This window comes from Gobio gobio (assembly GCF_949357685.1).
Source record: "Gobio gobio genome assembly, chromosome: 2".
NCBI classification, from domain to species: domain Eukaryota; kingdom Metazoa; phylum Chordata; class Actinopteri; order Cypriniformes; family Gobionidae; genus Gobio; species Gobio gobio.
Window position 1 is genome coordinate 14,855,106 of NC_137098.1, and position 18,429 is coordinate 14,873,534.

At 43.1% G+C, this 18,429-nt stretch overlaps 1 long non-coding RNA gene across 1 annotated transcript; it reads right to left on the bottom strand.

Moving 5' to 3' along the window:
• Window positions 1–6,956: 6,956 nt before the first annotated feature.
• Window positions 6,957–7,902, bottom strand: LOC307121901. The gene is made up of 3 exons (XR_013815993.1): window positions 7,816–7,902; window positions 7,086–7,220; window positions 6,957–7,004 (listed from the first exon to the last, which is right to left on the bottom strand). It is a non-coding gene; the product is annotated as an uncharacterized lncRNA (long non-coding RNA).
• Between the last annotated feature and the right edge of the window lie 10,527 nt (window positions 7,903–18,429).

Sequence of the window (18,429 nt, forward strand, 5' to 3'; positions counted from 1 at the left end):
CGTTGGTTGCTGATTGGTCATTTGATGACTTTTGATAGTTTTTCATATATTCATTCTGCAGTGGATTTATTGACAGTTGTTCATTCAGTTTATTTACCTGCCACTGTCACAGCAACATCTATAATTGTGGTTCTTGTTCAGAACATCAGAATTTAAGTTTGTTTCAACTAGTACTGTTCAAATCTTGACATTTTACTCAAACAATTGGTAAAAACATGTTTAAACATTCACTAATGTTTGTAACATTGTAGAATAATTGAAAGAACTGAAAAGTGTTTTTGCAGATTTTATTTAACAATTTAACAGACACTTTAATAAATGGGTGATAACATTAACACAACTATATACATTAAAGCAAAAAATGAAAAAAATATAATTCAAAAAAGGTCTTAATCTTCTGAATGTCAATCTGTGTCACTGAATTCCTGGTTGATCTCTTGTGGGACCGCCACCTCTGGGATTGACAGCACCTAGACAAACAATTTAAATAAATTCAGTGAACAGATTTTATTTAACAATTTAACAGACACTTTAATAAATGGGTGATAACATTAACACAACTATATACATTAAAGAAAAAATGAAAAATATATAATTTAAAAAAGGTCTTAATCTTCTGAATCTCAATCTGTGTCACTGAATTCCTGGTTGATCTCTTGCGGGACCGCCACCTCTGGGATTGACAGCACTAGAGGATGGATACCCGACCCGAGCCCGACGGGACCCGTCGGTAACCGACGGGCCGGGCCGGGTTCGGACAGATATTTATAAATAATGTTCGGGTTCGGGTCGGGCTCGGTCACGTCAGCGTAATAAGGCATTGAACATCTGAAATTTAAAACAGCTTATGTAGGTAGCCAATGGGCCTTTTTAACTTGATGTTTTTGTGATTAAAATAAATCAAAAATATTACCTTAACATTCGTCTTCCTGTGCGCGGAAATTTGTTTATGTAGGTGTGACAACGCGCAACCAGCTCGCAACACGTGCGTGCATATTGCATATTATTAGGCTACATGTGGCTGGCAGCGCAACTTCAGTGCTGCTGGCAGGACCATCGAGCAGAGGACAGCCTTGAAGCCATCCACAGTTGATGCAATCCTTTTTCTGCATAATAACCTGGATTAGCCTAAACTTTGAAGGATGGATTATGTAAATAAATCCCATGTTGCAGTTTAGTAGCCATACAGTTTTCGAGAAAAATGGTAAGAGTGATTTTCACTTCAATAAGCTGCATTTGTGTTACGTTGATGTTTTGTTCTGTTAGCTGGGCCATTTTGGTAGACCTTTGTTCATTTAATTTTGGTTTCACAATTGGCTATTTGATTTGGCCCCGTGTTAACGTGTGTATTTGTTTCCCCGTGTGCGCGCTGATGCGCTCATCTGTAATAATTTCAGATTGCCTTCCTACAGCTGCTTAATAAAAGCGGGCTTTCCACACGAACAAACGTACATGACGTCATTAGTATGAGAAAAAAAATAGTGTAATGCCTGAAGAATGACAGACAAGGGAGGTTTCCGAACTTTTAATCAGAATGAAGATGAACACACTCTCACTTATCTCAAGCGCACCCGTCTTCAGGATTTGTTTCCGCCCCTCTGAACTCCCTTTGTTAACCCTATCACTGCCGGTGCAAAACAAAACAGCAATTTCACATCTATGAAGAGTCTGTGCGCTACATTCGGGCTCGGGTCGGGCTCGGACATAAATATCTTAATGCCTGTCGGGCTCGGGTCGGGTTCGGTTATTACTCTGTCGGACGCGGGCCGGGCTCGGACAGAAAAATGCGGCCCGATCCGCACTCTAGACAGCACCTAGACAAACAATTTAAATAAATTCAGTGAACAGACCTTCAAGTTTTAATGTCAAACAAGTAAGTAAGTGTTAACCATTTTAAGTAACTAGGGATTGGCTGATACCAGACTTTCTCTTTCATGGTATGAAATGCGATGTAGCCTATGTATATTTTGTTCAAAAACATGATCTTAACTGAATATTTTATGATAAAGTCATTATAATAGGATATATCCATCGTCAAAGAAATTCACTTCAGACATTCTCATTTGGCCAAAAAAATCAATAAAAAAAAAAAAACTTGTATCGGTACACTGTATGTATCGGCAAGTACAAAAAATGAAATACTACTGCTACTCATTCCATAAAGTGGTATTGGCCCATCCCTACAAGTAATAGTCGATTGCCAAAGTCTTTTAAGTGAAATGCTCACAAGAAGTGTATTTTTGTACCTGTAGTTTACTGTGGGCTGGTGCATGTTTTAAAACATTTGTGATGAGTCCCTCCACAGCTTTGTCCTGTAGTCCAGACCGACTCAGCATGATAGCCCCTGATGTGTAGAATAAAAAAAATAGAAATGTTTTGTACATTTCTAGTGTAATTACAATGTTTTGGAAAACAAGTGGTGTTCTCATTTGAAATATAAATTAAATGAAGCAGAAGGGCATTTAATATTGATATTGTCTTATAGATTTGAAATCTATATTTTGAAACATGAACCAATTGTAAAGCAGAAACTGTTTAGACAAGCATACATGCATTTTTTGGGCTGTGGAACATCCACACAATTATTACCAAAAGTAACACTTATATTAAACTCACGTTTGATAACCTGGTACACTGCTGTATGCAGCAAGGTTTTTTTCCCCTTCTTCCCATGAAGCTGTAGTTCTTCCAGACACTGCTAGAAGCTACAGCCCTCATGATACGCCTTGTAGCTTCTCCCGGGCTGGCTCCTCCAATCTGGTTTAACCGGAGGAGGATCTCCTGGATGCTTTTTGCCATCACATCCTGGCGGGTCAACATTGCCTTAAGTGTCTCTGATTCAGAAACACAAAATGTTTCAAAGACATTAAAATGAAGGTCAGAAATGTATAAAGTGCAAAGATAACACATTGCAGTTATTACATGACTGAAATTTACCCACAATAAAAATTAACATACCTTGCATTACTGTTACCTTTTCGGTTAAGGCGTTGATAGAGTCTGACACACGTGAGGAGCAGCTGGCAGTTTCTGTGTGCACATATGCAATACAAAATGCAAGCATGTTATAAAACAAGAACTACCAAAGTTCAAATCACCAGGCTACATTTCTTGTGTGTCACCAGGTTGATAACTGTAACACTTACAAATAAACAAGATTTTCAAAGTCATTAAACCAACAATAAAAATATAATCATACCATCAGACATCTCAGGCTGAATAGGACTAACTGGATTAAGATCTGTGTAAAAAAAAAAAAAAAGTCGTCAACATAAGGTCCATCCATCCATCTTCTTCCGCTTTATCCAGGGCCGGGTCGCGGGGGCAGCAGTCTAAGCAGAGATGCCCAGACTTCCCTCTCCCTAGACACTTCCTCCAGCTCTTCCGGGGGGACACCGAGGCGTTCCCAGGCCAGCCGGAAGACATAGTCCCTCCAGCGTGTCCTAGGTCTTCCCCGGGGCCTCCTCCCGGTTGGACATGCCCGAAACACCTTCCCGGGAAGGCGCTCAGGAGGCATCCGGAACAGATGCCCGAGCCACCTCAACTGACCCCTCTCGATGTGGAGGAGCAGCGGCTCTACTCCGAGTTCCTCCCGAGTGACTGAGCTCCTCACCCTATCTCTAAGGGAGCGCCCAGCCACCCTGCGGAGAAAACTCATTTCGGCCGCCTGTATCCGGGATCTTGTCCTTTCGGTCATGACCCAAAGCTCATGACCATAGGTGAGAGTAGGAACGTAGATTGACCGGTAAATCGAGAGCTTCGCCTTACGGCTTAGCTCTTTCTTCACCACAACAGACCGGTACATCGACCGCATTACTGCAGAAGCTGCACCGATCCGTTTGTCAATCTCCCGTTCCATCCTCCCCTCACTCGTGAACAAGACCCCTAGATACTTGAACTCCTCCACTTGAGGCAGGAACTCTCCACCAACCTGAAGAGGGCAAACCACCCTTTTCCGACTGAGGACCATGGCCTCGGATTTGGAGGTGCTGATCCTCATCCCAGCCGCTTCACACTCGGCTGCAAACCGTCCCAGTGCATGCTGAAGGTCCTGGTTAGAAGGGGCCAACACGACAACGTCATCCGCAAAGAGCAGAGACGAAACCGTGTGGTCCCCAAACCTGACACCCTCCGGCCCCTGGCTGCGCCTAGAAATTCTGTCCATAAAAATTATGAACAGAACCGGCGACAAAGGGCAGCCCTGCCGGAGTCCAACATGCACCGGGAACAAGTCTGACTTACTGCCGGCAATGCGGACCAAACTCCTGCTTTGGTCGTACAGGGACCGGACAGCCCTTAGCAAAGGACCCCGGACCCCATACTCCCCGAGCACCCTCCACAGGATGCCGCGAGGGACACAGTCGAATGCCTTCTCCAAATCCACAAAACACATGTGGACTGGTTGGGCAAACTCCCATGAACCCTCCAGCACCCTGTAGAGGGTATAGAGCTGGTCCAGTGTACCACGGCCCGGACGAAAACCAGACTGTTCCTCCTGAATCCGAGGTTCTACTATCGGCCGTATTCTCCTCTCCAGTACCCTGGCATAGACTTTCCCGGGGAGGCTGAGAAGTGTGATCCCCCTGTAGTTGGAACACACCCTCCGGTCCCCCTTCTTAAAAAGAGGGACCACCACCCCGGTCTGCCATCCCAGAGGCACTGTCCCCGACCGCCACGCGATGTTGCAGAGGCGTGTCAGCCAAGACAGCCCCACAACATCCAGAGACTTGAGGTACTCAGGGCGGATCTCATCCACCCCCGGTGCCTTGCCACCGAGGAGTTTCTTGACCACCTCGGTGACTTCAGCCCGGGTGATGGACGAGTCCTCCTCTGAGCCCCCAGCCTCTGCTTCCTCAATGGAAGGCGTGATGGCGGGATTGAGGAGATCCTCAAAGTATTCCTTCCACCGTCCGACGATATCCCCAGTTGAGGTCAACAGCCGCCCATCGCCGCTGTAAACAGCGTTGGTAGGGCACTGCTTCCCCCTCCTGAGGCGCCGGACGGTTTGCCAGAATCTCTTCGAGGCCAGCCGATAGTCCTTTTCCATGGCCTCACCGAACTCCTCCCAGGCCCGAGTTTTTGCCTCCACAACCACCCGTGCTGCAGTCCGCTTAGCCTGCCGGTACATGTCAGCTGCCTCAGGAGTCCCACAAGCCAACCAGGCCCGATAGGACTCCTTCTTCAGCTTGACGGCATCCCTTACTTCCGGTGTCCACCACCGAGTTCGGGGATTGCCGCCTCGACATGCACCGGAGACCTTACGGCCACAGCTCCGAGCGGCAGCTTTGACAATGGAGGTGGAGAACATGGTCCATTCGGACTCAATATCTCCAGCCTCCCTCGGGATCCGGTCGAAGTTCTGCCGGAGGTGGGAGTTGAAGATCTCTCTGACAGGGGGCTCGGCCAAACGTTCCCAGCAGACCCTTACAGTACGCTTGGGTCTATCGGGTCTGTCCAGCTTCCTCCCCCGCCATCGGATCCAACTCACCACCAGGTGGTGATCAGTTGACAGCTCCGCCCCTCTCTTCACCCGAGTGTCCAAGACATACGGCCGCAGGTCAGATGAAACGACCACAAAGTCGATCATTGACCTACGACCTAGAGTGTCCTGGTGCCATGTGCACTGATGGACACTCTTATGCCTGAACATGGTGTTCGTTATGGACAAACCGTGACTAGCACAGAAGTCCAATAACTGAACACCACTCGGGTTCAGATCAGGGGGGCCGTTCCTCCCAATCACGCCCCTCCAGGTGTCACTGTCATTGCCCACGTGGGCGTTGAAGTCCCCCAGTAGAACGACGGAGTCCCCAGTCGGAGCACTTTCCAGCACCCCTCCCAGGGACACCAAAAAGGCCGGGTACTCTGCACTGCCGTTCGGCCCGTAGGCACAAACAACAGTGAGAGACCTATCCCTGAGCCGAAGCCGCAGGGAAACGACCCTCTCGTTCACCGGGGTAAACTCCAACACATGGCGGCAGAGCTGGGGGGCTATAAGCAAACCCACACCAGCCCGCCGCCTCTCACCATGGGCAACTCCAGAGTGGTAAAGAGTCCATCCTCTCTCGAGGAGTGTGGTTCCAGAGCCCAAGCCGTGCGTAGAGGTGATTCCGACTATCTCTAGTCGGAACCTCTCAACCTCACGCACAATCTCAGGCTCCTTCCCCGCCAGTGAGGTGACATTCCATGTCCCAAGAGCCAGTTTCCGTGTCCAGGGATCGGGTTGTCTAGGCTCCTGCCTTCGACTGCTGCCCGATCTTCTCCGCACCGGCCCCTTACGGTCCCTCCCGTGAGTGGTGGGCCCACTGGAAGGTGTCCCCACGTCGCTCCTTCGGGCTGAGCCCGGCCGGACCCCGTGGGGGAAGGCCCGGCCACCAGGCGCTCGCATACGAGCCCCAACCCCAGGCCTGGCTCCAGGGTGGGGCCCCGGCTGCGCCGTACCGGGCGACGTCACGGTCCTCGTTTTCCTAGTCATCATAAGGGGTTTTTGAACTGCTCTTAGTCTGACCCGTCCCCTAGGACCTGTTTGCCTTGGGAGACCCTACCAGGGGCATATAGCCCCGGACAACATAGCTCCTAGGTTCATTCGGGTACTCAAACCCCTCCACCACGTTAAGGTGGCAGTTCAACATAAGGTATATTTTAATATAGATCCGCACAACTTTACAAAGCTTATGCAAAAATTGTTAACTTACTGTTCATAGTGTTTGTCTGCGGAAAGATGCAGATGGGAGGTGGAGGGAGTGTTGGTCCTGCAGAAGATTTCCGTGTAAGAGGCAGCTCTGGTGGTCCATGGGACAAATCTAGATACATATTTCCAAGATACTTTGGTTAATCATTAATTTACGGGACTTTTGTGATTTCCAAAAATGTCATGCTAGCGATTTTCTTATAGAGGACAGTCTTGTGAAGCATGGCATGCTTGAGAAATATTGAACAATTATTTAATATCATACCTCTGGATTTCTTATTACTATGGAGGACCTGTTCCGCAGAGTCTTCATCTAAAAAGCATACAATAAACTCCAGTCAATAAACCAGTCAGGGATACAGCATGTAATAATAAATAAATAAACTGTAAATACCCTCATCGCTGCTGTAAGCAAATTTTGCTGGCCTTTTTGATGTCCTTTTTGAGAGCACCGCCCCATCCTCTGCACTTTCCACGTTTGACATCGTTTCAGCCTTTCTCAACCACCGAAGTGCCTGGTTAAAGTCAGCTACAAAGAAATGTGAACATTAGGGAAAGTACAAACAATATAGGATTAGTTGAAACATTTCACAAGTATTCTACACGATGCAATGTATTTTGCTTTCTTAGCAGCTTAAAAAAAAAAAAAAAAAGTACTTAAAGAGTTAGTTCACCCAAAAATGATAATAATGTCAGTAATTACTCACCCTCATGTATTAAAGAGATCGTTAATATAGTCCAAGTGACTACAGTGGCTCTTCTTAAGTCTATCAAGCGACGAGAATACTTTTCGTGTGCAAAAACAAACAAAAATAACGACTTTATTCCACTATTCATCTCCTCCTCTCTGGACCTCTAGTGAGTTTACGTAGTAAGACTACGTAGCTGTGTTGCAGTACGTAAACTCACTAGAGGTCCAGAGAGGAGGAGATTTCATCAAAAATATCTTAAATTGTGTTCAGAAGATCAACGAAGCTCTTACGGGGTTGGAACAGCATGAGGGTGAGTAATTACTGACATTATTATAATTTTTGGGTGAACCAACGCTTTAAGCATGCACAGCAAAAACAGGTCAAGAAATTAATACAACTGTACCTGTAAAACCACGAAACACCTTGACTTGCCTGGAAATCCAAGTATCAGGATCAGGTTGTTCCCCTCTTCGTGCTCTGGCTGTCTGGTTGCATGCGGGCCAGTAACAATACTCATCCTGAAATTCATGAAAAACATTTAATTCCAAAATACAGTACATACTGACACCCCCAGAAAATAGTCAATAGCCAATAATCTGATAATATACAGTTAGTTCCTTATACGTCCAACATTTAGCCACCACAGCAACACTCCCTTCACTGAGGAATTCAACAACGACGTAAGACATACTGTTGAAAGGAAAGAAGAAAAGTTAGTGATCGACAACCTATCAATTCTAAGCATTTACCTAGAAATGAGACAACCACAACACTGCATTGTAATCTTCCCAGTTCAGACATCCCATTTCAAAAGTCAGGTGTGTAAGAAGATACTTAATAAAGACAGTACATTACACGTATACCGACAGCAGCCATCTTGAAAAACAGTCTCGACAAGTCGAGCGACTTGTGGAGAGTGCATCTGGTAGCTCGCCAGGACTGTAAATAGATTCTCCGACTTGGCTTCATCCTAAAATACAATCAAATTTTATGACGCCAGTTTAGCCAGAGAACCTAAAACTCCATGTAACAACAACGCCCTAACATTGTGAAAAAGTATGGTTTGTGAATAAAATAAGCAAAAACAATTATCCACTTGAGACCAGACCATGTGTTGTGTAAGGACATGGTAGCCATTTGATATGTTTCTGAAAAGGTGTAAGTTAGGGGATTGGCAAGTTCTAAAAACAGAATAGAGGGTTTTCACCAACGTCACGTTGTGGGCGGTAACCCGGATGCGCGGCCATTATGGAGGCACTCGGAGTAAACAACTGAACGGATTACAATGAAACGAGGGGTTGAAGGCAGTGATTAGCCAGTCGTTAGTGACTATAATAAATAAAAAGAAAATCATATTTATGAGCCATAACCAGGACAAAGAGAGTGTAAATGTGTTCAGGGGAGACTGAGACTGAATGGGGCTCGTTTACACCACAAAACAATAGAGGCAATAGACTGAATGGATGTTTAGATGACAGCCAACGATACAATTAGATTCGATATAATTCGATACACTTACATAATTTTATGAAAGATTTAAAGGGGACGTAGGGGTGGGTGATATGGCAAAACAACAGTAGGCCCACTGGGACATGTTCTATTTGAGTTCTAAATGTGACGCAACACTATACTCACCAATGAAACCTAACTAGTTAAAAAGCCATTTTAAACTACATTTGAAACAGAGATCTTGGTTATAATGTAAAATTCTGAAAATACTTTAGAGAACGCGGGTTGTATTTACACTTACCTGTGTTTCGTCGTGAAGGAATGGTGTTATTTCTTCTTTCTTCGATTCGTTACACCCACGCACGTTGTGACCAGCAGCGGAAGCTCTTCTTTTGTGCATATGGGGAGCAAGCGTTTGAGAGTTCATACTGCCCCTACTTTACCGAAGTGAAATTGTTGAATTCATGACTGGAATCTACAGGCTGTAACATTTTTAAATAATATATATATATATATATATATATATATATATATATATATATATATATATATATATATATATATATATATATATATATATATATATATATATAAAATTATAGTTTAACTTTTTGAATGAAATTACTGATATAAATCAACTTTTTGATGATATTCGAATTATATGACCAACACCTGTACATATAAAACATCTGAAAACAAATTCTTCTATCTGCTAAAGTCAAGAAATGACGTGGCTAAGACGTGGTGAGGAGGTCAAAATAATTGGTCATCAGCTGGTCTTTAGACAACGTTGTGGGGAGGTAAGGAAGCGACCAAGCGCTGCAGTCGAGATCGCAACTTCTGTTCTTCGTTGCCACAACGTCGTGGTATAGTCTTTTGGTGACGTGACGAACCCACGACCAATACTGACGTCACTTTTGGTCGCCGTTACGTCACGTGTTTGCTGGGTAGGGTCGCAATTCATGGGACATGGGACAGCTCAGGATTTGCTTCACCATTTCAAAGTAAGTACCATCCCACCACAAATTATTTGTATGTATTCTAGCTAACAGTAATTTATTATTTTTGTGTGTGTATATTTATTTATGTGTATGTATTCTAGCTAACAGTAATTTATTATTTTTGTGTGTGTGTGTGTGTTTGTGTCTGTGTGTGTGTGTGTGTGTGTGTGTGTGTGTGTATGTGTATATAGATAATTTAGATTTTGTGTGTGTACACTCCATATAAACAAAGGCAATTAAGCTTTATTAACCCATAATCTAAATTGTTGCTCGAACATGCTTGTCTGAGATAAATGTTAATAAAATTATAAATATTAATCATTTGGAAACAAATACAATCAGAAAATCCTAGATATTGCACATAGACATAAATGCAAGGTAATGTTATATCAATTTTAACTTTATTGTAATTTACAATACATGAGCTAAATTGATACCAATATTGGCATACCAATATGGTAAATATTGATCTCATTTTTTTTTATTGATTGATTTTTTTAAATTGATTTTTTAATTTTTTGCAGGAATGTGCACTGCAGCTAGACTTGCAAAAGCTTCTATCTGTTTCCATGGATGGACCAAATGTCAATTGGAGGTTTTTAGAACTGCTGCAACAAGAGCATCGTGAGCAGTTTGGTGGAACACAGCTAATTGTGGTGGGGAGCTGTGGCCTCCACACCCTACATAATGCCTGCAAACATGGCTTCTCCATGTGGAAGCTAGAGAAGGTTCTGAGGGCATTGCACATACTCTTCCACAATACGCCAGCTAGGAGGGAGGATTTCACCGCTCTAACCAAATGCACAAAATTTCCACTTCCATTCTGTGGACACAGGTGGCTTGAAAATCTACCAGTCGTGGAGAGAGCTTTGGAATTCTGGCCATCAGTGACCATGTACATGGATGCAGTTAGGAAAAATAAGCTACCAAATCCAGGAACAGCGTCTTATGACACTCTTGAAGTTGCTGAAAAAGATCCTCTTATCCTGGCAAAGCTACATTTCTACATGGCTATCACAAGGACCTTCAATCCTTTCCTTACCTTCTATCAAACAGATGTACCAGTGATTCCGTTCCTTGCCAAAGACTTGGCTGAGCTGATAAAGGTAATTCTAGTACAGCACTCTGATAATGCTAATAATGAATCTGATCATTTAATTTCAATCTTATGGAAGTTTGCATAGTTTAAGTGACAACGGGATGAAGCAAACACAAAGAACAATACATGTTACAATAGTATACTACAGTAGTATATTTTGTTGAATGTCAATTCATTAAATTTAAATAAAATTAAATGAAATAGTTGGGTACATTTCTTAGTGTGTCTTTTGGCAGAGTTTGCTGAGGCGTTTCGTCAAGAAAGATGTACTCAAGGAAATTAGTCCACAGCAGCTGGTCAGGCTGGATGTCAGTGACAAGCAGAGTTGGGTCAACTCAAAGGAAGTGAACATAGGCTTAGGTGCAGAATCACTCCTTAAGGTATTTTTTTCACCTATAAAATTGTCATTTTGATGGATTCAGCAGAAAACTTTAATTTTATAATAGGTAATAATAGGTTATAAAAGGTTGTTTGCATCCTCCCATCAGGAACTACAGAAACAGAAAAAGATAGGTGAACTTACAGTCCTGGAGTTTAGGAAAGACTGTGTCAAGGTGATGTGTACCATCATCCAGACAGTACAGGACAAGAGCCCTCTTAAAGTATCCTGTAGTGAGGCAGGTGGCCTGTTTGGACCCCAGCAGGATGTTGTCTGACCCTGACTGGTGCAAGAGCAGTATGACACAACTGATGCAGAGGTTTTTGCAAGCCCAACAGTTGTCGGGAGGTGTCTCTGCTGGTAGGAAAGAATAGTTCAGTTCTATCAAAATGTATTCAATCTAGTTAGGAAATGTGCTTCTAAATGTAAAAAAAAAATGGCTTGTGTAAATAGTATGTATTCATTTAAATGCATATTTTATTATAATTAAATTAATATTATTTTGTTGTTTTCTGCAGGTGATGTTATAATCCAGCAGTTTAATGAATTTTTATCTTTTGAAAATGAGAGCTTTCTGTCATACCGGCCAACAGAAACCAGGCTAGACATATTCCTGCATGGAGTCTTGGGCAACATTATGAGGAATTATGGAGCTTTTGCAAGAAACTGCTTCTACTGTCCCATGGGCAGGTAACAGTGGAGAGAGGATTCTCCATTAACAAAGAAGTGGAGACCTGCAATATGCAGGAGGAGACAATGGTCAGCCATCGACTAATTTGTGATTATGTCAGTGTCTGTGGGGGGCTCCTCAATGTCCATATCTCAAAAGAGTTACTGGCTTCTGCTGCATCTGCTAGATCAAGATACAGAATGCACCTTGATCAACAGAAGAAAATGAAGATCACTGATGTCCAGGCACAGAAGCGCAAAGCTTTGGAAGACGACATCGAGGACCTGAGAAAAAAAAGGTGCATTCTGGTCCAGGTATCTGCTAGCCTGCAGAAGGATGCTGACCAGCTGGCAGAAGAAGCTGAGGGAAAGGCTGGCACCTTGATGGCACAGCTCATTACAAAATCCAACACAATGAGGAAGCGATATAAAGAAAAAATAAATGAATTACAGCAAATTGAAACAGAATTGGACACGAAGGGCAAAGAACTGAGATCTATGCAGTAAAAACCCAATGTTCAGGTTACTGGCGTGCAGTGTACATGCCTCATGTTACTGCTGTGCAGTGTTTGTTTTAAATCTTTGTAGGCTGTCAATGTTCTGCCTAATGATTAGTCAATGCGAAGACTATGTTGTGCAATTTGTTGTTTTTTCACTATTTCAATATGTCAATAAACAATGTTTAGAATTGTTTTTGGTGGTATCGTTTGCTGTTTTCAAATTTGTTGCAATGAAATTCAAATTGGTCTTAAATTTCATTCTGCACGGTATTAAAAAGGTCTTAAAAAGTCTTAAATCAACCTCTCAGAAACCTGCAGATACCCTGGGGAAGAGTTAGATCTCTATTTATCTATGATTGCGGATTTCAGCCAACGATACGGGCCACGTTGTTTTATGAATACCACAAGTCACTTTCTGCTAAATCTGCTTCATTTATCGCACTCTTCAATTCAAGAATAGACTGGTCAGTTACAGACACGGAACTGCTCGTCCGTCATTTCGGCGGCCAAAAAATCTTGGCGTGCGCGATTTGCAGCGCTCACGGTCATTCGGCTGCATTCTGCCCCAAAGCATTCGCAAACAATGATCCGGCTGCTGTCCATAGTGCTGAAAAAGTAAGACCTTCTTCAGACAGCAGAGGTCGCCATACCACAAATTTCAATGGTTTTCCTGTATGTTCTCGTTTCAATGAATCTGTCTGCTCATATCCTAATTGTAAATTTCTCCACATCTGTAGTTCTTGCAAGGATCCGCACCCGAAATCCGTCTGTCCACGCCGGTACAAACCGGAAGCCAAAAGGAAAGCCCCAAATCAGAGAAAATTCTGAATAGTCACCCATCTACTCCTATCAATATTTTAAACCTTTCAAATGACCTTTTTTCTCACCCTGATCCGGTTTTTGTGGATTATTTAATCACTGGCTTGTCTCAAGGGTTTCGGGTGGGAGTTCTTTCACACCTCTCTGCCTCTTTCGTTGCAAAAAATTTGCAATCAGCCAGAAATGAACCCGTAGTGGTTTCAGCACTACTGGAGAAAGAGGTTAATAAAGGATATGTTATCGGCCCTTTCGCTTCTCCTCCTGTATTGCAACGCGCAAATATTTTGGCAAAAAACGTCTAATTTTCGATATGTCTTCTCCTCATTCCTCTAACATAGCAAGCGTTAATGAATGTATTCCTCTAACTCCTTTCTCTCTACACTGTGCCTCGGTTGACAACGCCATTCAGTTAATCAAGTTAGCTGGCCAAGGTGCTTGGTTAGCTAAGGCTGACATTACAGATGCTTTCAAAACCATGCCAATCCACCCTTCCGACTGGCTTCTTTTTGGAGTTAAATGGAATTCTAAGTTCTATTTTGCTGTAAGGCTCATATTCGGGTGTAGAAGTAGCCCCCACATATTCAACAGTCTCTCCGAAGCTTTGTGTTGGATTCTGCTGAATGTCTGTAAGCTTCCTTTTGTTCTGCATTTACTTGACGATTTTCTGTTGATTGATTTTCCTAATTCTCAATCTTCCATCCTCGACATACTTAAACAGGTATTTAGTGATGTTGGCGTGCCTCTCTCTATAAAAAAAAACATTGGGGCCCTCTACTTCTCTTGAATTTCTTGGCATTTCTCTCGATACGGTCAAAATACAAGCTTCTCTTCCTCACGAAAAGCTCTCAAGGATCAGATCCTTTCTGGAAAGTTTTTCCTCTTTACGTGTCGTTTCGAAGCGTGATATACTTTCCCTGCTCGGTCACCTAAATTTTGCCATGCGTATAATTCCGCAAGGAAGGGCTTTTATTTCTCGTTTGCTAACATTGGCTCATTCTACTCAAGACCTAAGCGATTCGCTAAATGATTGGAACGGCATTTCTTTTTTTTACAATGATGCTTTCGAATCATCAGCAGACCTACATCTATTTACCGACGCCGCCCCATCCATTGGATTCGGGTTTTTTTTCCAAGGACAATGGTTCGCAGATAAATGGCCAATAGCATTTCCCGCGTCTACTCCTGGCTCCGTTTCTTCCGCGCTCTACGAGTTTTATCCCATAGTTATAGCCAGCGTAATTTGGGGCCCAGAGTGGTCAAGGAAACGCATCATGATGTTCTGCGATAACGAAGCCGTCGTTGCCATCATTAATAAAGACAGATCATCTTGCCCAACGATTATGCCTTTCGTGAGACGCCTAATCTGGCAATCAGTTGTCTTTAATTTTATCATTAAAGCTGCTCATATACCCGGACACTCCAATGTCATTGCTGATGCATTATCTCGTTTTCGTTTTCAGACTTTCAGACGGCTTTGCCCTTCAGCCAATATGGATCCCACACCTTGCCCTCCCCTATCAGCAGCGATGTTAAATTAGACGACTTGGTCAGATCAGCCAGACATTATATGTCTAAAGGAGTAGCTCCTTCTACCTATAAAGCTTACACTTCCACTTGGTCTTCTTTTTTAATGTTTTGTTTTTCCTTTCAGATTCCTTTATTTCCCATTTTGATTACGACGGTCTGCTCCTTTCTTATCTTTAATTTCGAAAAACGCAATCTTAAACCTTCTTCCATTCGGAGATTACTTGCAGGAATTCAATTCTACGCCAAATATTTTAATCCTGATTTTCCAAGTCTTTTCTCTGCTACTTCCATTCGGCTATTGCTAAAAGGCATTAGTAAATCCTCTAGTAATTCTCCAGATAAACGGTTGCCTTTTACGTTACCCTTATTGCAAAGATTAATTACTTCCATCCGTAACGGCCTATTTTCCACATATACTAACATTTTACTAGAAGCTGTGTTTCTAACTGCTTTTTACGGGTTCATGCGTCCGGGGGAATTTACTTCAGCAACCAATCACTTCGATCCTGCTCATGGTCTTTCCTTCTCTGATTTACGCTTTTCACCTAAATTCTTTACACTTTTTCTCAAGCACTCTAAAAGTGATTCTGAAGGTTCTGGAGTCACACTAACAATTTCTAAAATTGGCAACAATTTCTGTCCCTTCTCATCCATGCTCAAATTTCTTAAAGTTCGTCAGAGATCCTCAGATCATTCCCCTCTATTTATCCTACTTAACGGAGCACCTCTCTCTAAAGCCTGGTTTAGGAATCACCTAGTCTCTGTCCTCAAAAGTTGCAGCCTATCTTCCTCCCAGTATACCGGCCATTCCTTCAGGATTGGGGCAGCCACTACAGCAGCTGAACGTGGCATTTCTACTGCAGCCATCAAGATCCTGGGCAGATGGTCTTCTTCGGCATTCGAGTCTTACATAAGACCTGATTCAAAAATCATCCTTGAAGCTCAGCAAGCTCTCCAGTAATGGTTCAGGTAATCCCTATGCAACTACTGGTGGTATATATAAAAAAAAAATATTGTATGTGGTCTAGCAGACCGTGTGGCCCTGCGGCCTTGTCTCTGTGGTCTAGCAGACCGTATGGCCCTGCGGCCTTGTCTCTGTGGTCTAAGCAGACCGTGTGGCCCTGTGGCCTTGTCTCTGTGGTCTAAGCAGACCGCGTGGCCCTGCGGCCTCGTCTCTGTGGTCTAAGTAGACCGCATGGCCCTACGGCCTTGTCTCTGTGGTTTATACATGTGTTTAAAAAAAAAAAAAAAAAAAAAAACATTTCAGCAGGCCGCGTTCTATGTCCACGCCTACCACGTTAACTCTTGTCCTTCTTCTTTTTAGGAACTCCAGGACACAAGACCGGTGGGTCTACTTTATTTACCGTTTTGGGGGATAGGCTCCGTCCGGGCGGAAGCATTCTTCCACCTATTTTTTGGGGGTCGGCTGCGCCTCTGCCTTCGTCTTCACGCAGGATATGCAGAGTCCGGACCCTCAGATTGCGAGCTACGGACGGGGCCTATGCCAAAGTACTTTATTGCTTGCTGGGTTGTTAATAAATGGATAATTGTCACAGTATTTATTCTCCCGAGTCTTTCTGGTAGAAATGAAAGCTTTAGCATAAGTTCTGCCAGGAAGACTTAATTGTCACGTCACTTAAACTTTTTATCTGTCCAATCACATTCTAATACTTGGGTATAAAAGATCGGTAATTACTCATGTCTGAGTTCGCAGATGCTGACGCTCCAATCCACCGCCATCCTCCCCACCACCTCCAAGTCAAATCCTTCCCTACATCCACCCCACCACCACCAGGATGGTCCCTTCCATACCTCAAGGGGGGGTCGGCTGCACCTCTGCCTTCGTCTTCAGGCAGGATATGCAGAGTCCGGACCCTCAGATTGCGAGCTACGGACGGGGCCTATGCCAAAGTACTTTATTGCTTGCTGGGTTGTTAATAAATGGATAATTGTCACAGTATTTATTCTCCCGAGTCTTTCTGGTAGAAATATGTAGAATTCTCATCAATCCAAGATGTGTGCCAGTAAGGCCAGACAACAATACACCCCAATGGGGCTATTTTTTACCTTAACTCCTATCAAAATAAGACTTTATACAATGAAAGCATCCATGAAAAGTAATTTTTTTTGTATTACAAGTTTCTTTGAAAATTAATATGCAAATGAGCAATATACTAATCTAATATGCCCAAAATACACCCTAATGGGCTTATTTCCTTTACTCCTATCACAATCAAACCTCACACAGTGAAAGTATACATGAAAAGTAACATTACAAGTTTCTAGGAAAAATCTATTTTAAATATGCAAATGAACTCAACACTATGCCTAATTGACTTGTAGCCAAGAAGCCATAAAGTCACAAGTAGGAAAAACGGGCCAAATATCTAACACATTCATATCCATTCAGTAAGTTAACCTATGCATAAACACGATACATTTGAAGTCACTTGCCACAAAAGACTTTTAGAATTAAAAGGACCTTAGGAATTGTTCGCACAATCTTGTCTCCAGTTTTTTTTTTTTTTGCAAACAAGCCTTACGTAATGACATTCCCCCACAGATAACATCAGAAGAAAGTCAGAATAGCCATCTTAGTCATTAGTAACGTGGTGAGATAAAATTTTGGGCTGGTAGATTTACAAATGATTGGTATTGTTGGTAAGATTACGAGATTACAGGCAGAAGTCATTCTTATCAACTAAATGATTCACTCTCACACAGAAGACAGATGAAAAACCAGATAAACATACTTTCCAGCTCTTTAAAATGATTTTGCCAGACACCAAAACTGCTTCTCTTTTTGTAGTTAGCAAGTATTTCAGACCAGGCGGGCCACACATCAGACTTCCACCGTGTGTAAAGTAGCTTTCCAGTGTTATGAGAAGCTAGCAACAACAATATCTAGGCTAGAAACCCAATCAGAACATTTTAAGTTACAAACTACTTTCTAACTAAATATTTCACTGAGGACACATTTTGGTTAAGGCCTGACCCGGAAGATGAGATGAGATTGAGATGAGATTCAAGTTTATTGTCATTACACATGTACAAGTACAATGCAACGAAATGAAGTTTGGAGCAAGCCTCCAAGCCGCTGCTATTTAAAGCGCCGCCACACGCTCTCCAGAAATAAAGAAATGCAGTTTGCTAAGCATACATGCAAACATTACATACATACATAGTACACACAGTAATTTTGGTAATTAAAACAGTTCGGTAATTTTCCAGACTATAATCAATCAATCCGTTCTGATCCTCAGCGTCAGTAGCGAGCGTCCGGTTCATGAATGGACCTGGACATTTCATCCGATTTCATGGTCAGACCAGACATATTGCGTAGCAGTTCACTAGCCTGACCCCCGATGGAACCCACTCTTCCCTGCGTCTCCGCAGTCCGGGCTGAGATGTTACGATACAGCTCCTCAATCAATGTCACTCGTTGATCTAATACCTTCAGTCGGTCACACACATCCCCGAAGCACTCTTTAATTTCCACAGACAGCGGCTGGGTGAATTTACTGGCAGCTGTCATACCAATTTTCCGATAGGTCAGGGCAATCCCAAGGCCGAGAAATAGGAACCCCACTATCATAATGCCAA